Here is a 24264-nt window from a genome sequence, read left to right as displayed (position 1 = left end):
TCTGGCAACCACTGATCTACTCTCTACTTTCATTAGATTCACTTTTTTTTAAAATTAATCTCCCGCATATAAATGAGAACATGTGATAGTCTCTCTGTACTTGGCTTATTTCACTTAACATAATGACCTCCAGTTTCAGCCATGTTGCTGCAAATGACAGGAATTCATTCTTTTTATGACAGAATAACAACCCATTAGGTATATATGCCACATCTTCTTTGTTGATTCATCTCTTGATGGGTACTTAGGTTGATATATTTTGGCTGTTGTGAATAGTGCTGTAATAAACATGGGAGGGCAAATACCTCTTTGATATTATTGGTTTTCCTTCTTTTGGATCTGTACCCACTAGTGGGATTGCTGGATCATATGGTATTTCTATTTTTAGTTTTTTGGGGAACCTCCAAACTGTTCTCCACGGCGGTTGTACTAATTCACATTCCTACCAAGAGTGTGCAAGGGTTTCCCTTTTTCCACATCCTCTCCAGCATCTATCATTGCCTATCATTTTTATAAATACCATTTTAACTGGGATGAGATGATATCTCATTGTAGTTTTCATTTGTATTTCTCTGATGATTAGTGATGTTAAACATTTTTTCATATACCTGTTGGCATTTGTCTGTCTTCCTTTGAGAAATATCAGTTCAGATTTTTGCCCATTTTTAACTGAATTATTTGTTTTTTGCTTTTGAGTTGTTTCAGCTCTTTATATATCATGGTATTAATCTCTTGACAGATGGGTAGTTTGCCGATATTTTCTCCCATTTTGTCGGTTGTCTCTTTAGTTTGTTGATTGATCCCTTTTTTAGTGCAGAGCTTTTTGTTTTTATTTTTTTGAAACAGAGTCTTCTTCTGTCACTGTGGCTGGAGTGCATTGGCTGGAGTGCATTGGTGCGCTCACAGCTCACTGCAGCCTCAAACTCCTGGGCTCAAGCCGTACTCCCACCTCAGTCTCCTGAGTAGCTGGGAACATAGGCACGCACCATCATAGCTGGCTACTTTTTAAAATTTTTTGTAGAGATGAAGTCCATCTCTGTTACTCAGGCTGGTCTCACACACCTGGCCTCACGCAATTCTCATTCCTTGACCTCCCACCGTGCCTAGCTTGTAGAAGATTTTTAGCTTGATGTAATTCCATGTGTCAATTTCTGCTATGATGCCTGTGCTTTTGAGGTCTTACACAGAAAATCATCACCCAGACTAATGCCCTGGAGCATTTCCCAAATGTTTTCTTCTGGCATTTTCATATTTTCAGGTCTTAGATGTAAATCTTTAATCCGTTTTGACCTGATTTATATGTATAGTGAGAGATGGGAGTCTAATTTTATTCTTCTTCCTATTGTTAACAGTTTTCCCAGTACCATTTATTGAAGAGACTGTCCTTCCCCCGTTATATGTTCTTGGTGCCTTTGTCAAAGATGAGTTGGCTATAAATGTGTGGATTTATATCTGGATTCTCTGTTCTGTTCTGGTGTATTTTTTTCTTTCTTTCTTAAGTCAGTACCATGCTCATTTGGTTATTATAGCTTTGCAGTAAAATTTGAAGTCAGGTAGTTTGATGCCTCTAACTTTGTTCTTTTTGATCTATGCCTTTGGCTATTCAGGGTCTTTTGTGGTTTTACATAAAGTTTAGAATGTTTTTTTTTTCTATTTTTGTGAAGAATGTCATCGGTATTTTGATAGGGATTATATTGAATCTATAAATTGCTTTGGGTAGCAATGCCATTTTAACAATATTAATTCTTCCAATCCATGAGCATGGAATATCTTTCCATTGTGTAATGTGTCGTCTTTGGTTTATTTCATCAGTGTGTTACAGTTTTTATTGCACGAATCTTTTACTTCTTTGGTTAAATTGCTTCCTAAGTATTTTACAGTCATTGTAGCTGTTGTAAATGGGATTGCCTACTTGATTTCATTTTCATACTGTTCGCTGTTGGTGTATATAAATGCTACTGTTTTTGTGGGTTGATTTTGTATCCTGCAATTTTGCTGAATTCATTTATCAGTTCTAACAGTTTTTGGTGGAGTCTGGGTTTTTCTAAATATAAAACCATGTCATGTGTGAACAAACGCTAATTTGAACAAAAGAGTAATTTGACTCCTTCCTTTCCAATTTGGATGACTTTTATTTTTTCTCTTGCCTAATTGCCCTAGCCAGGATTTCCAGTACTATGTTGAATACAAGTGATAAAGGAACAACTTTTATGAAGAATTAGTTTTTAGTTTTTAGGTTTTTTTTTTTTGAGACAGAGTCTCACTCTATCACTCAGGCTGGAGTGCAGTGGTATGATCTCAGCTCACTACAACCTCTGCTTCCTGGGTTTAGGTGACTCTTCTGCCTGAGCTTCCCGAGTAGCTAGAACTACAGGTGCATGCCACCATGCCCAGCAAATTTTTAAATTTTTAGTAGAGATGGGGTTTCACCATATTGGCCAGACTGGTCTTAAACTCCTGACCTCGTGATCTGCCTGCCCGGGCCTCCCAAAGTGCTGGGATTACAGGTGTAAGCCACCATGCCCAGCCTGAAGAATTAGTTTTAAATCCTCATTTTCATGTTACTTAATATTTGTATATTCTTGTAAAAGTAATAGGTCATTTGGTGATATTATTGGGGCTTGCTTGTTACGTAAGCAGCACTTGGAGTTTATAAATATACCATAAAATCTCTCATTTCTATGCTAATTGACTGCATTAAAATTTGTTTGTGCAGTCGATGCCTTTGAAACTTAGAAAAAGTTTGTATTAGGGAATTTAGCTTTGCAATGGCTTTCAAGCAATACACACCATGCTAGCATTGCATTTTGAATTTTCTCAAAATTGACTATTGATTTAGAAGATATCTCCAGTTTGCTTTTAAAAATGTTAAAAGTTCTTTGGGAGGCCGAGGCGGGTGGATCATGAGGTCGAGAGATCGAGACCATCCTGGTCAACACGGTGAAACCCCGTCTCTACTAAAAATACAAAAAATTAGCTGGGCGTGGTGGCGCGTGCCTGTAATCCCAGCTACTCAGGAGGCTGAGGCAGGAGAATTGCTTGAACCCAGGAAGCGGAGGTTGCGGTGAGCCGAGATCGCGCCATTGCACTCCAGCCTGGGTAACAAGAGCGAAACTCCGTCTCAAAAAAAAAAAAAAAATGTTAAAAGTTTATTTTCTTCTTCATTTTGTTTTCATTCAATATATGGCCGTTGAATAATTAATGATGGTGTGGTATAAGGCTCACCAAAAAAATTGTGCATAGTAACTGTAGGAGAAGAAAATTACCAGAACTTTAGGCTCCGTAACATTTCTTCATAACAGTGCTGTGAGGCAATAGCATTGGAGTTATTATTATTAATGCTATGTTTGTTATATGTAGGATTTGTCTGAATCTGTTAATATGCAGTATAGTCATGTATCACTTGGCAGTGGGGAGATGTTCTGAGAAGAGTGTCAGCTGATTTCCTCTTTATTATTATTTTTTTTATAAAGCAAAAATGTATAGACCTATAGGCAGAAAGTACTAAATCTACCATCATAACAGTGGCTAATTTCAACACATTCCTCTATATGATTGATGGCTTAAATTATGAGATATTAGGAAAGAGAGAAATATTAAAAAACAAAATTAACAAGTTTTGTTTCATTGACATATGGAGAAACTCTACCTATCAACAATTACAGAATAAACATTACTTTCAAACACATGCAACATTTAATAAAAATTGGCTATGTATTAGGCTATAATGCATCTATCAATACATTTCAAAAGAATTTGCTGGGCTTGGTAGTGTACACCTGTGGACATCATAGAGTGTACTTACATGAACCTAGATGGTACAGCCTACTACGCACATCAGCTGTATGGCATAGCCCATTGCTCCTAGGCTGCAAAGCTGTGTGGCATGTTACTGTACTGTAAGCAGTTGTAACACAAGGGGAGGTTTTTGTGTATTTAAACATATCAGGGACATGGCTGAAACTGGAAACCATCATTCTCAGCAAACTGACACAAGAACAGAAAACCAAACACTGCATGTTCTCACTCAGAAGTGGATGTCGTACAATGAGAACACACAGACACAGGGAGGGGAACATCACACACCGGGGCATGGGGGTTGGGGGACTAGGGGAGGAATAGCAGGGGGTGGGGGGATTGGGGAGGGATAGCATTAGGAGAAATACCTAATGTAGATGACGGGGTGATGGATGCAACACACCAGCACCATGGCATGTGCATACCTATGTAACAAACCTGCGCGATCTGCACATGCACCCCAGAACTTAAGGTCTAAAAGAAATTTTTTTTAAAAAGTCTAAACAGAGAAAAGGTACAGTAAAAATACGTATTATAATCGTATGGAACCACTGTATACGCAGTCTGTCGTCGGCCATGATGTTGTCATGTGCACATGACTGTATTTTATTGACCGAGACTGCTGGGTTCTGTTTTCTTCTCCATCAGCGTTTGTGAGAAGTGCTGTCTTTTGACTGCGGACAGTCACTGGGAAACGGGCAGAGCAGAAGTTTGGGTCATCTGATTTTGCGGCTGTGAGACCTTGACTCACAGCAGGTACTGGCGCTTCTCCCATAGTGTGGCCTCCACACAGCAGGAGGCAGGAGCATGTGGCCAGCTGCCAGCACAGTGGCACTGCAGCGTTGCCTGTTCGAGATGCGGGCTTGGACTACGAAACGCTAATGGAGAATGGCGGGGGATCTTTAAACAGAAACTCCGTGACAATGTTGCTTGATGGACAGTGACCGCAGGTGGAGTGGCTTATTTTAAATAAAGGGATTGCTTGGCTTCTGACAGAGATGTAGGTGTGACAAACACTGTTCTTCCTTTCACATTCACCACCACTGCCACCATCACTGTCACCTCCCATCCATTAATTCTTTCATTCATGCATGCATTTACTTAACATATATTTGTTGGGTATTCACCATGTGCCAGGCACTTCTTAAAATCCTGGACTTTCAACAGTAAACAATTTAGACAAGATCCCTGTGGAATGTACGTTCTAAGGCAGGCCTTATGTTCAACAATTTACAGCCATTACTTTACGTGATCCTTACAATAACCCTGGGAGGCAGACGTAATTATCCCCATTTTATAGATTAAGAAACCGAGGCTCAGAGAAATTAAATCATGTGTCCAGTGTCACACAGCGGGATCAACAGGCCAGAGGGACTCTACATTGTGGGCCCGGAGCTGTTTTGCAAGCCTCTTAGGAGCAGTGACTGAGTGGCCAGTGAATTGCACATGAGTTGTACCTTTGCTTGGATTTTCAGCGTCACACATGGGAGGTAAAGTTTCATACCACCCCCATTTTAGATATGAAGGCCAGTCCTACCTGTCCTTACTGTATTTTCTGGGCAAATTTGGAAACCTTTGGTTTTAGAAACAGACTTCCTAAATTTGGGCCTTTTGATCAAATGGGGAGAAAAATCAGCTCCCCAAGTAATGTTTCTGAGGAGGTCAGGATTCTCAAATGTCACACCTGGCGTGCTTCCTTTTCTTCTGGTATTGCCTTCATCTGGGACATTTTTGCCACTGCGTTTCTCAAGGTCTGTGTTCCTTCATCCTACATTATTTGAAGTATTGTGTCTTCATCAGAAACTGTGTAGGGAAGCCCTTTTTAGCACGTAAATATTGCTGAGGGTTTTTTTGCCCGTTAATGTAATTACATCCAAGGTACATCTTTACATTTGTGAGGGACTATTTAATCTTTCATAATCCCATTTGAGTAAAAGTAATTTATATTTTTAATCTTTGTTATTATTTTATTTTTACTTTTTTCTTCCTCAACTATAGATTTAGCAGTAAGGAGTGATGTAATTACATCCAAGGTGTATCTTTACATTTGTGAGGGACTATTTAATCTTTTGTAATCCCATTTGAGTAAAAGTAATTTATATTTTTAATCTTTGTTATTCTTTTATTTTTACTTTTTTCTTCCTCAACTATAGATTTAGCAGTAAGGAGTGGTGCTCGTTCTTTCAGAAGCATTCTGTGTTTGACCTGAAAAGTAAAGAGCATGGAAGCAGTTTTTATTATTGTCTTTTTTTGAATTCTAAGCAGGGAGGTTATTTCTGATAGCTCACATTATTTTAGAGCTTTTATTTGTTTATTTATTTGAGACAGGATCTCACTCTGTTGCCCAGGCTGGAGTGAGTGCAGTGGTGTGATATCAGCTCATTGCAACATCTGCCTCCTGGGTTCAAGTGATTCTTCCACTTCAGCCTCCCAAATAGCTGGGACTACAGGTGCATGCCACCATACATGGCTAATTTTTTTGGCAGAAATGGGGTTTCACTGTGTTGGCCAGGCTGGTCTTGAACTCCTGACCTCAAGTGATCCACCTGCCTTGGCCTTCCAAAGTGCTGGGATTACAGGCATGACCCAGTGCACTTTGCCCAGAACTTATATTTTTAATGTCACTTTTTCTTATACTTATTTATAGGTTAGAACATGTTATTGCCATTTTTATTTGTGATAGGCATTATGATTGCCAACCCCACTTTATGATGAAGGAAAATGGGATTCAGGAAGCCTCTAAGTTATGAAGAGATGAATTGCTAGCCCAGATCTACTGGTTTTGAAGCCTGAGACGTTTCTACTATTTCCCTATTTTTTATTAATAATAATTTGTCATGTGATAGTGGCTCTCAAACTTTTCATTCTGGAGATGTTTCTATGCCCCATATTTTCATTTTCTATTCTCCAGCTCTTCTCTGGATAGGAACAGAAACCCTCAAGAACATACCTTTGCACTCACGTGTGTACATACAGTCTAGGATAGGTACGTCTTTGATTACGATCAGGTTTGCAACAATTTTTGCATAATATTTGACTAGGCATGTAGTAAAACACCCTCTTTTTAATGGATTGATTTATTGCAGGGTGTGTGTGTGTATACATATATTTTCCTCCCAATATTTTATAAAGAAAATTTGCAAAAATGTAGAAACATCAAAAGAATTGTACACTGAACACCCCTAAACCCACCACTTGATTCTATAATTGTTAACACTCTGCTATTTTTGCTTTTACATGGGTCATTTTGTATTGTATGCTTCAGAATAGAATACTTCCTAAGTAGTAATTTACATCTTTCTCAGAGATCTTTGCCAAGAAATTTAATTTTAGATGCCTGTTAACACATATGTCCTGTTATATTATTATCTCAGACTGAAGCATTAGAAAGATCAAGTCTAGTTTTTCGGACCTATCTGGTTTTTGTAATTTTAGGATGGTGAACTAAATTGACAATATTTGACTGTAGTTGGGCAGTCTAAAGAACTTGCAAAACCTTACATAATTCAAAACCCCAAGTGACTTTATAAATTTATAGAACTAAAGTCATTTGGGTGACCTAAGTAATAAAAAATGGAATCAGAAAATGCGAACCCATTGGAAATGCCTGAGGAATGTTGGAGATAATTCATTTGTACAGGCGGTTCTGGCAGAGAGAGATCTACATATAAAATGTATCAAAAGGCCAGAATTGTTTTAAGAAGACCTAGAAGCAGGAATTAGTGGCTGGGCTCAGTGGCTCACGCTTGTAATCCCAGCACTTGGGGAGGCTGATTTGGGTGGATCACCTGAGATCAGGAGTTCAAGACCAGCCTAGCCAACATGGTGAAACCCCGTCTCTACTAAAAACACAAAAATCAGCTGGGTGTGGTGGCACATGCCTGTAATCCCAGCTACTCGGGAGGCTGAGGCAGGAGAATCACTTGAACCCAGGAGGTAGAGGTTGTGGTGAGCCAAGATCACGTCACTGCATTCCAGCCTGGGCAACAGAGCGAGATTCTGTATTAAAAAAAAAAAAAAAAAAAAAAAAAGTTCAGGGAGTTAAAATAGGGGCATATAAATATCTCCATGCAATTAATTGTTCTGACATTTTTTTTTTTTTTTTTTGCCCTCTGATACATAACTCTCTACATTTCCTTCTTCTGCATAATTTTTCTTCCCTTTGTTTCATGGAGTCCCTTTTCTGTCTTAAATCACTGTGAAAGGCTTTCTTCTACACTGGCTGTTATTTTATTTTATTTTATTTTCCCTATTTTAGTAACAGAAATGATGCTACTGGGTCTGAAGGAATCAGAGCTCATGATTTAATAGCATCCATTCTTCTTCTGTATTTACCTAACACACACACACACACACACACACACACTCACGCACCAAAATAACGTTTTGGGAATTCCCATGTTTTATGTTATGTGACTTGGCCTCCGTGGCAACCTTCTGACTTCAGTCCTGGGGCTTGTGGTTACTTGGATGGAACATCCCTCTGCTGCTGCCTGCTGCTGGCCAGCTCTGTGACCTTTTGCATGTCACTTAAGGTCTCTTTCTTTATCTACAATTCGAGAGGGTTGGAATAGGGAATTTTGCAGGTTTATCCCACCAGCACTAAAACTTCCCTCTTTCTGTGTTCACATTAACAGTTTTTTTTTCCTGCACTTCTCCCCACCCCGCCTTGATTTAAATATTTTGTGGTCAGCTAATTTTTGTAACTATTACACTGATGGTCTTCAAGAATGGCTCTTATTATTTGCCAATTAAGATTAGAAAGCCTACCTTCAAGTGTGTAGTAACTTCATGTGGTAAAAGATTGTGTGTGTATACCCATATGGCTAGATGTGTGTATATGTAAAGATACAGTTTTCATTCAGATAAGAAATTAAAGGCTTATCTGTCTACAGTAGAGTCTGATCTATAATATTAGGTAAAAATCTGTTGGATATGTGGATCCTTTTTCTTCTGAGACAGGGTCTCGCTCTGTTGCCCAGGCTGGAGTGCGGTGGTGCAGTCATGGCTCACTGCAGCCTCGACCTCCCCAGGCTCTGTAGATCCTCCCACCCCAGCTCTCAAGTAACTGGGCTACTGGTCTGTGCTACCATGCCTGTTTTTTGAAACAGTGTTTTGCTCTGTAGCACAGGCTGGAGTGCAGTGGTGCCGTCTTGGCTCACTGCAGCCCCTCCCTCCCGAGTTCAGCAGTTCTCCCGCCGCAGCCTCCCGAGTAGCTGAGACCATACGTGCATTCTACCACGCCTGGCTAATTTTTGTGTTTTTAGTAGAGACGAGGTTTCACCATGTTGGCCAGGCTGATCTCAAACTCCTGGCCTCAAGTGGTCTGCCCACCTTAGCCTCTCAAAGGCTTAAACTCCACCTCCTGGGTTCAAGCGATTCTCCTACCTCAGCCTCCTGAGTAGCTGGGATTACAGGCGCACGCCACTACGCCTGGCAAATTTTTGTATTTTTAGTAGAGATGGGGTTTCACCATGTTGTTCAGGCTGGTCTCAAACTTTTGATCTCGTAATCTGCCCGCCGCACCTCCCAAAGTGCTGCGATTACAGGCATGAGCCACTGTGCCCGGCCTGTTTTTATTTTTTGTAGACAGGGTCTCCCTTTGTTGTCTAGGGTGGTCTTGAACTCCTGGGCTGCGTGATCTGCCCACATCAGTCTCTCTTGTAGCTTGGACCACAGGCTTACACTCCCAGGTTTGGCTAATTTTTAAATTATTTTTTCTGGTAGAGACAGGCTCCCTATGTTGCCCAGGCTGGTCTCGATCTCCTGGCTCAAGTGATCCTCCCAAAGTGTTGGAATTACAGGCATGAGTCACTGTGCCCAGCCTCTTGTTATTTTTGAAATGATGAAGATATTACCTCAAAAATCTCATCACGTATTTGTCCCGGATAACTTGTGTGTTCACATATTTAGAGTATGTATATTTTGAAAACCTTTGATTAAGTGGTTTTCTTCTGTAAAATACAGAAGGTTTGTGATCCTGTTTTCCTATTCATCATCCCCACTCCACCATAACATGAAAGATCTGAAAATGCTGCTTTATCTTTTGAGTACTTTTATTTTTTAAATTGATTTATTTTTTGTATTTTATTTTATTTTTCTTTTTTTTGAGAGGGAGTCTCTCTCTGTCTCCCAGAGCACAGTGGCATGATCTCGGCTCACTGCGACCTCTGCCTCCTGGGTTCAAGCAATTCTTCTGTCTCAGCCTCCCTAGTAGCTGGGATTACAGGTGCACGCCATCACGCCTGGCTAACGTTTATATTTTTAGTAGAGATGGAGTTTCACCATATGGGTCAGGCTGGTCCTGAACTCCTGACCTCAGGTGATTCACCCTCCTCCGTCTCCCAAAGTGCTGCGATTACAGGCGTGAGCCACTGTGCCCAGCCTTTTTTGGGTATTTTTAAAATGTAAGGTTTTCATCAAAGGATATAAAAACACTCTGAACCTCTGCTGTATATAACTTTTATTTAAGATAATTTAATGGTTCATTTTTAATAAAAAAGCACCACGTTGGGGTAACAAGGACTTCCAGTGTCCAAGACTGTAGTTCAGCTAACTGAAAAATGAAAGGACTCCAGCAAGGAACACAAGTAAGTTTATACCCGATATTTTGCAAATCATGATATTATTTTTAAGGGCCGCTCTTGAGGCAGGGTTTTTATGATCATAACATTCCGACTGTGGTTTGGGAGGCAGCATGTTTACTACTGCTCGAAATACAAGGATGGTAGGTATGTATTCTTGCTGCTAACGGGCTGGAAAAAGAAGCTGAGGCTCCCTTCAAGTGAGTGAACCTTTATTCCTTGGGCTTGGGAGCCGTGTTGCTGTGGACCTTCGGTGGTCATTATGGAATGCAGGCCCAACAACAACCCAGTCATGGGCCAGCCTGGCCTCTCCGAGGCATGATGGCACACTGTCCCGGCTAATGGCCTCAGGCAGCCCCTGGAAAACCACTTTCTGGTTAAGTCTGTATCATACTGTTCCACCAATGGAAAAAATTGAACATGATGAGGGTGTGTAGCTAGCAGACAAAAATACATCCAGCATTGCACAGGATCTGTTTTTAGCTCTCAACGGCTGAGCATTTGAAGTGTTAGACACTGTTTCCTGGCTTACCATGAGCAGAAGGAAGAATGAGTTTGTGGATGTGTATACAGACGCTCGCTTTGTGAAACTTTTCTTATTAACGAAAAGACCCTGAGGAAAACTGGCTACATCAAAAGCGTTGGCAAAGGTAAGGTTATAAATGTTTACTTCCCCTCTTCTGGAGTTGAGATGTAATTTTATATGTGACATATAAATGTTTCTCAAAATGCTCCCTCCGGCAGTATCTAAGCGCTGACTTATCTTTGACATGATTTTGTACTTAGCCTGCACACGTTGCTTTGCCTAAGGGAATTGTTACTTTTAAATTTGAGTGTCTATATGCTTTCAGACACCTACAGGTGATTTATTGCAGTCGCCTGCCCCGTTTTACTAATTAACTCTCCAGAAGTTTTGTATGTATTGTGTGGATTTATTTTCTCCTGATGGTGTCAAGAAAGTACCACTTCTCAGTCTGAGCGCTTTAAAGCACTGATGACCATTACCTTACCAGTTAATTTTTTTTTCGGGGTAGAAAGGGAAATTAAAATGTGGCGGAGATTGTGTTTTGCAGTTTTTTGGTTATTATGTAATCTCATTAGGACCTTGTTTTTAGCTGAGTGGGCTATTTGGCTTAAGAGTTGCTTTTCAAACTTGTAATTTGATGTTCACTGTTTAGTATTGTCTGTTTGTCTTAAACTTTATGAGAAAGAAATGGAATCTTTTTTGATCTCGGGAGGGGGAGGTCCTTGTTTAAGTGGAATGATTGATTCGTGTTGTAGTCCATTAGAGGCTGCTCATTCATTATTGTGTCTGCAACGGCCAAAGCATGAGTCCTGCTGAACGTCTAGTGTGTGCTCGTCAGCAGGGGCTGAGGAGTCCTGGCTTTGGTGTAGTTCTTTCTTGGCTTTACATTAATTTGGCCAAGCATGTAATTCGCAGAAAATTGGTAGGCAGAGAGACAGAAATAGGAAGCTTCGTTGAAGTCACTGTAACTTACAAGATTATTTATAGAATTTCTGGAAAGTAAGGGTACGGGCGAACAGCTGCTGGAGTTTTTCCTAATATGTTTAAACATTTTCTTGTGGCCTCTCGTCACACTTAGGGATTCTAAAATTTTATACTTTCAGCATTACCAGGTTATGAATTATTTTCAGGCAGGCTACGTGGGTTTCTTTTCAGCTGTGTTAGGTGGAGGCTGCCTTCTGCATGGGTGTCTTGTGCCTCTCCCATTTGTTCACTTCCTTTACACACATCTTTAGGGAGAGAGGAATGTGAGTGTGGTTCAGGTAGGCTACAGTTCGTAGAAAGATTGGTCACATTTTATGGATGACTTTTCCTTTTAATCTGAAAGATGCTGCTCTGACAGCCAGCAAGCATCGGGAGCAGGAACAGAGGCGAGCGTGACTGCCTCCTTCTCTAGTCACATTAATGCTTGTCACCTACTTTGATTCTTGCCAGAGCTTGTGGACAGAAAGTGAAGTCTGTTGAAGAACCTGATGACTCAAATCCATACTGACCAGACCCTAGTGTTTTGAATGCAAATAGATAACACCTTTTCTCAATGCTTTAGTATCGGGGGAGTGACGGCAGAGCCCTCTCTTTAGATCAGGCCTGCAGGAAGGATGCCTGGAAGTGCAAGATAAGCATTCAGGCTCCTTGAGAAGAGATTAGTTTGCCAGTGGGTAAGTGGTCTGTCACTTACCCACTAAGTGAAATGGATGATTCTTGTCTTGGTGGTCCCAGATTGCATTTGAGCACAGCCATGCTTTCTTTTGCAAAATTAGTGCAGGCTCTCTCAGCGTCTTCCCACCAGAAGTGTTGGCTAAAATAACACAGAGCTTGAGCCCTTTAAATATCTGATGGGGCATGTGACGCGATGTGTATGTACCTCTATGTTTGACTCACTTTGTAAGAAATACTCTGTGATTATAATAAGGTTAGTGAGATCTCTTAGTTCAACTTTTAGATTAAAAAGAAGTATTTCCTTTTTATGGGACATGAAGAACAAAGTCTATTTGGACTGGGTTTTTTTTGTGACGGAGTGTTGCTCTGTCACCCAGGCTGGAGTGCAGTGGTGCGATCTCGGCTCACTGCAACCTCCGCCTCCTGGGTTCAAGCAATTCTCCTGCCTCTGCCTCCCAAGTAGCTGGGACTATAAGCGTGTGCCGCCATGCCTGGCTAATTTTTTTGTATTTTTAGTAGAGACGGGGTTTCACCATGTTAGCCAGGGTGTTCTTGATCTCCTGACCTCATGATCTGCCTGCCTCGGTCTCCCTAAGTGCTGGGATTACAGGCGTGAGCCACCGTTCCCAGCCTATTTGGATATTTTTTTAAAGGAATAATTTACATCTTCTTAGTGAAATTAAGTGTGCTTTATATGTGAAGGTAATAACACCTTTACTAGGCAGGCTAGAAAAAGATAAAGGTATGTAATAGAAAGAAATAGCAGCAGTATTTAAGATAGTAAAAAGTCATAATAATGGTATAGATAAACCTGAATTTCTGACTGTTGAATTCTAATAACAGGGTGGAATGTCTTTTTATTACTCCATTCTACTTAAAACAGGCTTATAAATACCAGGAGGCTTCAACATCATAGTCTCAGGAAACATACTGAACACTCAATTTTCAGGTGTTTATAGTCCATAGCATTGTAGACATAGAATATTACAGCTGAAAATGGACCTTAGGTGATGTTTCAGAGGAGAAAATTGAAGAACCACAGAACTGAAGTGACTTGTCCAAAGCCATAGAGATGTTTAGTTATCCAGCTGGAAAGAAATTCCAGGTATCCTATTAGTCCTTTTCTTACTCTACCTGTTCCTTAATTGAGAAAACTTTGGCACATCCTGATGTAACTTAGATCATTGATAGGATAGTGCCTGTATCTACAGACACATGCATATACTTTTTTTTTGGAGACATAGTCTCCGTCTCTTGTCCAGGCTGAAGTGTAATGGTATGATCTCAGCTCACTGCAACCTCTACCTCCTGCGTTCAAGCGATTCTCCTGCCTCAGCCTCCTGAGTAGCTGGGATTACAGGCTCCCACCACTACGCCCAGCTAATTTTGTTTGTATTTTCATAGAGACAGGCTTCCACCATGTTGACTAGGCTGGTCTCAAACTCCTGACTTCAAGTGATCCCCCCGCCTTGGCCTCCCAAAGTGCTGGGATCACAGGCGAGAGCCACTGTGCCCGGCCTACATGCATTTACATTTCCTTTCCTCCCTCCTTCCTTCTTCCTTTCCCTTTTTTTTTTTTTCTGGTTCATTTTTTCATCTATTTACTTACCTGTTTATCAAACCTGTTTGGTAACCTGTCTGTTGGTTTGGTTTTACCTGTCTATTTAAAGACAGACTTTAAAGCTCTAGTGGAGAAAAGGGCTTTTGCTTTTCTTCCAGCCTGATCAAGTTCAAAGGTTTACATTCCCTCTGTGACCATCAGCTCTCCGACTGTTGCCAGGGAGAATTTTAGGTGCGCAAGTGTTACCCTAACCTATGCAATAAGGCAGCTTTGATTAGACTTCACCTGCCCATCTCTTCCTGTTTCAGCCTTGGATTGAGTTTGTATGTTTCATGGTCACATTCCAATAGAAAGATTGTTTAAGTCTGGTTACTTCTGTGCCTTACAAAAAAGAAGCCCTGGAAGCGAACAGAAAGATAGCAGATGAGGCCTGGCTTTAGTGCCAAGGTGATGTCAGGCACTTTTGGAAAAGTAAACGTTACACGTAAAGTGATAGACCAAGTTATCATGTACACTTAAGGAAAGGGATGTGGTGGGCCCCACAGATAGTGTTGGGATGAAGTTGATTCAGGGCGTTCCTAGGACTTGAATAAAGGTTAAAAAATCCTGGGTATTGTTCAAGCACTGGAAAGCAAGAATAATCCTTATCCTGCCTTTGTACTTGACCCTGACCCTTCTCTATAGTTGCAGAATTGCTGGAGTTGGATTTCTAAAATGGAGATGTGAAGAAGGGCTAAGGAGAGATGGGGTTTGCAAGCTTTTAAAGACAAAAGCTAGAATCCGTGCGATTAAATGCGATGAGAAGAAACCTAGTAGAGAGAATAAAGATAGACTTGTTTTGAGGCTGCCCCTGGCCACCCCTGGAAGGTGGAAAAAGGCATCTTAAAGACAAGTGAAAGGAAGCTTCATACCCAGACACAGTGGTGAACCGAGGAAACTCATGACATTAGGAGGTGCTAAAGAGTAAAGCGCTTCATGGAAATGTCCATAAATTCTTGGAATATGTACACACACACACACACACACACACACTCCATTGAAAATTGATTGGCTGATCACAAATGTATCCAAACAGCCAGACAAGCTAACTATAAAACAACAACAATAACAAGATGCCTGAAATAACAGGAAACTAACAGTAACTGTCACTTACCTTTTTGAAAAATGTCAGCCGGGCGCAGTGGCTCAGGTCTGTAATCCCGGCACCTGGAAAGGTCGAGGCAGGGGGATCACAGGGTTAAGAATCAAGACCATCCTGGCCAACATGGTGAAACCTGGTCTCGACTAAAAATACAAAAAAATAGCTGGGCATGGTGGCATGCATCTGTAGTCCCAGCTACTCAGGAGGCTGAGGGAGGAGGATAGCTTTAATCTGGAAGGTGGAGATTACAGTAAGCCGAGATCGTGCCACTGCACTCCAGCCTAGTGACAGAGCAAGACTCTCTCTCTCTCTCTCTCTCTCTCTCTCTCAAAAAAAAAAAATGTTGCTTACAGGCAAAAAATAGAAATTACAAGACAGTACAGTGACATGCAGGTAATCAAGGAGTTTCTCACTGGAGCTCTTTTATCCTGGCGCCCTACTGCGTGCATGTAATGTGCGTGCCTCTCAAACGTTTCTGCAAGTTTCTGTGATAGGAGGGGCAGTTGCTCTAGAGCCACCTCCTGTTGTGTGTGTGATTCCTCTCCCTTTGACCTATTCTAAGACATTTCAGGAATGGCCCCTCTCTCTGCATCACATCACATTTTCCTTTATTTCTCATTAGCGTGCTGGAATTTCTCCTGGAGATACACACATACACAACAATGAAGCTCTTTTGATCCTTCCGTCCTTCCCACTAGCATCGGATTCCTCTCTGCTCCCCTTTATAGTAAAACTCTGAATGACTGACTCTATTCACTCCCTTCGGTTTCATTGACCTCATCGTCAAACTTAATCCAGTCCATCTTTCTCCACCTCACTGCGCTCTTGTCCTGTGTACAGAGACCTGCACAATGGCAAGTCTACTAAATGCAGTGCCCATTTTTTTTGTTATTTGAATAACAAAAATTTTTTGAATTTTGAATCAGAAACATTTGACATGATTGCTCAGTCTTCTCCCTGAAATCCTTTTCCCGATTGGCTTTGGGTGCCACACACTCCCTTGGTTTTCCGTTTTTCTTTTTTTCTTTTCTTTTTTTTTTTTTTTTTGAGATAGAGTCTCGCTCTGTCACCCGGGCTGGAGTGCAGTGGTGTGATCTTGGCTCAGTACAACCTCTGCCTTCCGGGTTCAAGTGAGTCTCCTGCTTCAGCCTCCTGAGTAGCTAGGACTGCAGGTGTGTGCCACCATGCCTGTTGTATTTTTTTTTTTTTTCTCAGTAGAGATGGGGTTTCACCATGTTGGCCAGGCTGGCCTCGAACTCCTGACCTCAGGTGATCCACCCGCCTCGGCCTCCCAAAGTGCTGGGATAACAGACGTGAGCCACCATGCCCTGCCTCTTGGCTCCTCTTAATTCAGATGACTGACTGCTCCTTCTGTCTTCTTCATGGGCTTCTCCTCATTTCCTTGATTTCTTGATGTCAGGGTGCCCCAGGGTCTCCTTGGACCTCCTGTCCATCCTTTGTTCACTTATGGAGAGCTCATCCAGTTTGTGTTTTACATACCATCTTTGTGTGGGTGAGTAGCCCACTTCTCCCCTGAACGCCAGACTGGTATTGCCACTTAAGTCGCCACTGGACACCTCAAAGCCAGCATGTCCAAAATCGAGCTCCTCATCTTGCCCTGCACAGCCTGCTCTACTCTGCCATCCCCAGTCTCCAGTGACTTTAATGGAACGGTGTGGAGTCGTCCTTGATGGAGCTCACACTTACTTCCGCCTGCTCTCGAGTCCTTCTGGCTCTCCCTTCAGCCCTCCGGAGCTTCAGCTGTGTCGGGAGGCAGCCCCCTCCCCTACTACCACTACAGAAGCTGGGGCACATCGCCTGTCCCCTGCATTGGTCCAATAGCCTAGAATGTTCCCCCTGCTGCTTCCACTTTGTTGCTGGCAATCCAGATCCATGCAGCGGTCACACAGATCCTTTTAAAATGTCCCGCGATGAGCCTTCTCAATCATGACTTCTCTTAATGCGAATGCCATAAGTCCTTCAACTGAGCCTCAAGGCTGCTCCCTCTGGCTCTGACCTCTCCTGCCCTTCTTCCCATGTTTGCTCTGCTTCAGTCATGCTGGCCCCTGCCTGGCCCCTGCCCATCCACCTCTCGGGCACTGGCACTTTCTGTTGCCCCTGCCCACAGGAGCCTTTCCCCGGAGCTCACTTGGTGTCTCCTCCTTGCAAGTCTCTACTGAGGTTTTGCCATTCAGCGAGGCTTCCTCCCCTCTGAAGAATCGCGGCAACATTCCCCTCCACGTTGCTCCTCCCCTATTTCCTTCCTTACTATTTTGTCAAAGGGCTTATCACCTCCTAATAGAACATTTATTTTCCGGCCGGGCATGGTGACTCACGCCTGTCTTCTCAACCACCTTTGAGAGGTGGAAGCCAGAGGATCACTTGAGGTCAGGAGTTCGAGACCAGCCGGGCCAACATAGTGAAATCCTGTCTCTACTAACAAAAAATTACCCAGGCATTATGGTGGGCCCCTGTAGTCCCAGCTGCTCAGGAGGCTGAGGCAGGAGAATCGCTTGATCCCAGGAGGTGGAGGTTGCCGTGAGCTGAGGTCGCACCACTGCACTCCAGCCTGAGTGACAGAGCAAGATGCTGTCTCAAAACAGCAAAAAAAGGGCAAAATTTATCTCTCTCCACTTTAGTATAAACTCCATGAGAGCAGGGATATTTCTTTGGATGGGTGTCTGTTTTGTTTATTGCTGTATCCCCAAGGGTTAGAACAGTGTCTAGCAAAGAGTTGTGATTCAGTAAGTATTTATTGCCTTACTCAGTGAAAACGTATCTTCCCTGGGAAACCTGTTGATGTAACAAAAGCAACCTAATGTAAATGCAAAATACATTGAACTCCTATAATTTATCTTAAACATGTAAATTTTGTACTTTAATTCATGATCTATATTTCCTTTTTTATTTGAGAGGGAGTCTTGCTCTGTCGCCCAGGCTGGAGTGCAGTGGTGCCATCTCAGTTGACTGCGACCTCCACCTCCCGGGTTCAAGTGATTCTCATGTCCCAGCCTCCTGAGTAGTTGGGATTACAGGCACGTGCCACCATACCCAGCTAATTTTTGTATTTTCTATAGAGACAGGGTTTCACTGTGTTGGCTGTACTGGTCTCAAACTCTGGGCCTCAAGTGATCCACCTGCTTCAGCCTCCCTACGTGTTGGGATTACAGGCGTGAGCCAGTGTGCCCTGCCATGATACGTATTTCTTTATTATGGATGTAATGTTTAAATTACTTAGCATTAAATGAAATAGCGTCAGGAAGATGCCCCGTGGTTGTTCTGCGGTGTTGAGCGTCTCCTGTGCTCCGCCTTTGTCTTGGTGACCATGTCCCACCCCCACAGCCATTGGGAGGCACAGTCTGAGTTATAATTGTTATTGGAGACAGTGACCATGAAGCTTAAAGTATCAAAAAACAAAACAAAACAAAACAAAATTCTTGTTTGTTTAATGTTCTTTGTAACGCAGCGGTAGACTCAGATAACCAAATTTTAACCTTAAAGCTTTTTGGTTCACTTAAACGTTTAGTTTTTTCATTCTGTTCTTACCTCTTCATCCTCAGCCGTGGAAGTCTTTGGAGAAAAAATACCCCTAGAGAAGGACATTAAGATGTTTTATCTGTGAAAGGGGCATAGAGTGATCAGAAACACAACCACTCTTTCATTTATTTATTTATTTTTAATTTTAATTTTTGTTTTTCTGAGACGGAGTCTCACTCTGTCTCCTGGGCTGCAGTGGTGTGATCTCAGCTCACTACAGCCTCCGCCTTCCAGGTTCAGGCAATTCTCCTGCCTCAGTTTTCCAAATAGCTGGGATTACAGGCACCTGCCACCATGCCTGGCTAATTTTTATATTGTAGTAGAGATGGGGTTTCACCATGTTGGCCAGGCTGTTCTCAAACTCCTGACCGCAGGTGATCCACCTGCCTTGGCTTCCCAGAGTGCTGGGATTACAAGCGTGAGCCACTGTGCCTGGCCACAGCCACTCCTTTAAAAGGGAATCCTGAAAGGTAAATTGCGCTTAAAAAAAAAGAGAGAGAAAAATAATTTTAGATTAAAAAGTACAAAAGAATTTAAAATTATTATCTTATTTTTTAACAAAACAGGGTTTTACTATATCGCTTAGGCTGGTCTCAAACTCCTGAACTCAAGGGATGTTCCTATCTTGACCTCCCAAAGTACTCAGAGTACAGGCATGAGCCACTGCAGTGAAATGGCCTGGTGTGGTGGCTCACACTTATAATCCCAGCGCTTTGGGAGGCCAAGGTGGGAGGATCCCTTGAGCCCAGGAGTTGAAAATTAGCCTGGGCAACATAGTGAGACCTTGCCTTTACAAAGAATAAAAAAAAAATAAAATAATTAGCAGGGATGGTAGTGCAAGCCTGTAGTCCCAGCTACTTGGGAGGCTGAGACAGGAGGATCGCTTAAGCCCTGACATTTGAGTTTACAGAGAATCATGATCACACCACTGTACTGCAGCCTGCGTGATAGTGCAAGACTCTGGCAATCAATTGATCAATCAGTCAATTTTTAAAAATGATTGAAAATATCCAGGTTTGATTCCCATCTTTGCCTTTTAGTGATTTCGGCCGAATTATCCCCTCAGAGGCTGAAATTCTTTTCTATAGAACAGGAATGATTATGCAAGCTATGAGGGTTCTTGTGCCCAGGATACCCTGGTACATAGCAGCATTGAGAATGGATTGGCCCGGCGTGGTGGCTCATGCCTGTAATCCCAGCACTATTGAGGCCAAGGTGGGCAAATCTCCTGAGATCAGGAGTTCGAGACTAGCCTGGCCAATATGGTGAAAGCCTGTCTCTAGTAGAAATACAAAAGTTAACTGGGCTTGGTGGCCTAGGCTTGCAATCCTAGAGGATGAGGCCTGAGAATTGTTTGAACCTGGCAGGCAGAGAGAGGTTGCAGTGAGCTGGGATCGTGCCAGTGCACTCCAGCCTGGGCGACAAGAGTGAAACTCCCATCTCAAAACAAAGAACAGATTATACCCTTCCTTCTCCATCCATGCTTCATCTGCTTTGGGTATGAAAAAAATTTAAATTTCTATAAATTAGGCAATTTATACTAACTAGTGTGTGTGTGTGTGTGTGTGTGTGTGTGTGTGTGTTTTCTTTTTTTCCTGAAAGTTTCTATAAAGTTGTTAGCTGAAATCTTATCAGGTTGGTTGTGAATACTCATACAAATTAAGGAAAATTTCAGCAATGATTGCTTAATTTACCTGCAGCTTCAGGGACAACCTATGTTGTGGCCTTAGGACATGCATTTCTAAAAATGACTCTCAAACAGGGCAAAAACCTTAGCTGAAGCAGAAGAGTTACACATTTTATGAGGGTGGGGAAAGCACCTATTTAGATGAGGGGAAAAAATGTGTGGTTTAAGCCTTGTTCATTTTTTAACTTAAATGGAACAGTGTAAAATGAAGAAATGGTTGCCAAGAATAACTTGGTACAATGACCGTGGTATATGTTGGTTACAGAATGTGACTGAGGTTTAGGAGGACGGTATCTGCTTCTGATTTACGGAAGCTCGGACCTTACATATGTGCAGGTTTCCGTAGCCAGCGAGAAGCTGTGTGGTGGCCATCTGAGATTTCAGCGCATGATTCTGTTTCAGTGTTGATGTGAACCTCAGGAAGTGCTTACCCAGGCCTAAGCTTGTTCTTGGTGGAGTGGCTCAAGTTCAGAAAATGAGAAGTTATTTACAAGTCAGGCTAATAATTTTGAATCTCATGTTTATAAAAGTTGCAAAAGAGGGGTATTTAAAAGACACGCTGACAGCTTGAGCGCTTTTGAATCTTTTGTCTGCTCATCACCAGGACAGGACCACGAGGTTTACAGAGACCAGAACGTTGGACAAGTTTTGGCTCAAACTTGAAGTAGGCGGGGGAGAAAGGGCAGAGTGGGACTGAACATTTGATTTTTTTTAAAAAAAATCCATGCTTGAAAGAGCCACAGTGAGAATGTGTAAAATGCATTTGAATCATTTCTAAAAGAAAAATAAGGAAAATATTTTATCTTCTCCAGGATTATTTTATTTTAGCCAAAACTGATTGTGTAATTTAAAAAATTAAAAAACAAAATTTTTATTGGGCAGCTCCTGAACCAGAATAGGTTCAGAGAAGCTTCTTGATTTTGTAATTTTGCCCGAAAGTGTGTGTGTGTTTAAATTCCCTGAAATATTTTCAGTTTCTGTGATGGCTCATGTATAGCCGGGCCACTGAATTTACTTGACGTTCCAAAAACATACCAGTAATATTTGTGGGATTGCTGGTTTCACCATCTGTCTCATAAACTTCATGCTGTTAAAGTTGTCATATTTTCTCTCTCTCTCTTCTCTTCCCTGTTCCCCAATTCCCCCACAGACGGAGTCTTACTCTGGCACCCAGGCTGGAGTGCAGTGGAGTGATCTTGGCTCACTGCAACCTCCACCACCCAGGCTCAAGCAATTCTCCTGCCTCAGCCTCCCGAGTAGTTGGGACCACAGGGGTGCCACCACACCCGACTAATTTTTGTATTTATAGTAAAGACAGCGTTTCACTATGTTGGTCAGCTGGTCTCAAATTCCTGACCTCAGGTGATCCACCCACCTTGGCCTCCCAAAGTGCTGGGATTATAGTCGTGAGCCACTGTACCTGGCCTTTCATGTTGTCTCTTACTGATTCTCCACGTTTCATGGTTTATAATCTCTCTTCCTCATCACACAAGCTGATGAGCCCCTTTGGGAAGGGATGGTGTCACCTCGCACACTATGTCTCTCATGGTGGCTAGCACAGTGCTTATAGGAAGATCTCCAAACTTTCATGTCAAATTGTTGAGTGGAGCGTCTAAATTTCACTTCACTTCCCCAAGTTTCTGCCAATACTTTGAACATTTTCTTACCGGGCCAACACTGCCTCCCACACTGACGCCGAGCTGTTGGCTATAGTGGGCTCCTTCCCCAGCAGGCGTTCCAAAGTGTCCTGAGGTTGATGGTCACTCTGTGGTGTTTCTGGGGCTGGTGGGTGTCGGAGGGTGTGAAGGGGAAGGGCAGAAGCCTGTCCAGTTCCCTTAGCTCCCGCTCCCTCAGTCTACCTTTTTCCTCTTACCTCCTCCTCTCTCCAAACTTTGTCCCTGGCCCTGGTGCTCCGGACCTGCAGCCCCTTTGCACCTTTCCCCGAAGGAGCTGGGGTCTTCCTCCTTGTATTCTCTTGGGGATTCGATCCTTCGGGGATCCAGCAAGTGGTTATGAAGCACCTTGTCTTTGGACAAGCCATTTTCTGCTCCCTGGAATTCTTCTTTCCTTTCCTTTCTTTTCTTTTCTTCTTCTCTCTTTTCTTTCCTTTCCTTCTCTTTTCTCTTTTCTTCCCTTTTTTTTCTTTTCCTTTTTTTTCCTTTTCTTTGACACAGTCTTGCTCTGTTGCCCAGGATGGAGTGCAGTGGCGTGATCTCAACTCAGTTCAACCTCTGCCTCCCGGATTCAAGAGATTCTTCTGCCTCAGCCTCCTGAGTAGCTGGGATTCCACGTGCTCACCACACCCACCTAATTTTTGTATTTTTTAGTTGAGATGGGGTTTTGGCTACTGTGCCAAGCCCTCTCTTTCCTTTCTTCATCTAATGGAATCCCACTCATCCTTCAGGACCCACCTGTTCAGTTATCTTCCTCATGGGGTTGTTCCTAACTTTCCTACAAAGAAGTTGAATGTCCAATGCATGTGTGCGTTTCTTTTTTTTTTAATTTGTGCAATGCAAAAGGATGAAGCCCACGGGCCTAACTTGTGGTGTCCAGATTGCACATTAATGATGGGCCGTCTTTTTAAAAAAGATCTGGCTCTTACTGTCTCCATCTGAAGCGTTTGCCTTGGACAATGACCCCTTTTCTCTTTCCCTTTCCCTTTCCTTCTTTCTTTTGATGGAATCTTGCTCTGTCTCTCAGGCTGGAGTGCAGTGGTGTGACTTGGCCCACTTCAACCTCCACCTCCCAGGTTTAAGAGATTCTCCTGCCTCAGCCTTCCGAGTAGCTGGGATAACAGGAATGCCCTGCCACATTGGCTAATTTTTGTATTTTTAGTAGAGATGGGGTTTCATCATGTTAGCCAGGTGGGTTTCGAGCTCCTGACCTCATGTGATCCACCTGCCGTGGCCTCCCAAAGTGCTGGGATTATATGCATGAGCCACCGAACCCGGCCCTGACTTCTCTCTCTCTCTCTTTTGAGTCAGAGTCTTGCTCTGTCACCCAGGCTGGAGTGCAGCGATGCAATCTTGACTCCCTGTAACCTCTGCCTCCCGGGTTCATTTTCATGCCTCAGCCTCCCAAATAGCTGGGATTACAGGCGTGAGTTACCCATTTTTGTATTTTTGGTGGAGATAAATGTCACCATGTTGTCTAGGCTGGTCTCAAATTCCTGACCTCAAGTGATCCACCTGCCTTGGCCTCCCAAAGTGTTGAAATTATAGGCGTGAGCCACCGTGCCTGGGCAACAATGACTTTTTGAATGTTTTGGGACTCTTCAGGGCTTGGCTGTCCTTGGATTTTGTTAAAATGTATGTACCATTCTGACAAAACTACCTCTTGCGGTTTTATATGCCACTGTTTTTAAAACAATTTTTTTAAAAAATCATGACTCAGAAGATATAATTTTACTTCACAACCCAGTATATGGACAAACACACAAGCACACACAAGAATTTGGTTTCATGAAACAAATTTTGCTTTTACTGGGATTCACTCTTCTATTTTCTGTTCTTTTTATTCTGTTTTCTGCTCTATTTTGTTCTTTTCTATTCATTTAAAAATACTGGTGTCAATTCATTGAATGAATTTCATGACCCAACAATGGGCCGTGACCCTTGATCAGCCTTCTGTAAGCCATGCTGCACATGTTAGGATGTTTTCTAAAACAGGTGTGAGTTCTGAGATCCTCCTTGTGATGAATTGACTTACTAAGGTGATGAACTGGACAAAAAGCTGAGCTATTGTCTCTGTGGAATTTATGACTTTCCCCTT

At 42.4% G+C, this 24264-nt stretch overlaps 1 protein-coding gene across 7 annotated transcripts in view; it reads left to right on the top strand.

The window, feature by feature from the left end:
• The window catches only part of TIAM2 (TIAM Rac1 associated GEF 2), a 268861-nt gene that overhangs the window by 99400 nt on the left and 145197 nt on the right, over positions 1-24264 (top strand). The window contains exon 1 of one of the 7 annotated variants that reach the window (XM_074397224.1): positions 10338-11032. The exons of the other annotated variants lie outside the window; for them this stretch is intronic. The gene's annotated coding sequence lies outside the window, so the exon portion shown is untranslated. Of the gene's footprint in view, positions 1-10337; positions 11033-24264 lie in introns of those variants that run through there. 7 annotated transcript variants of the gene reach the window in all.

The sequence above is a fragment of the Saimiri boliviensis genome, chromosome 4 (assembly GCF_048565385.1).
Source record: "Saimiri boliviensis isolate mSaiBol1 chromosome 4, mSaiBol1.pri, whole genome shotgun sequence".
Taxonomy (NCBI): domain Eukaryota; kingdom Metazoa; phylum Chordata; class Mammalia; order Primates; family Cebidae; genus Saimiri; species Saimiri boliviensis.
Note: the sequence above shows the minus strand (reverse complement) of the source record. Positions and strands in the feature narration are given on the sequence as shown.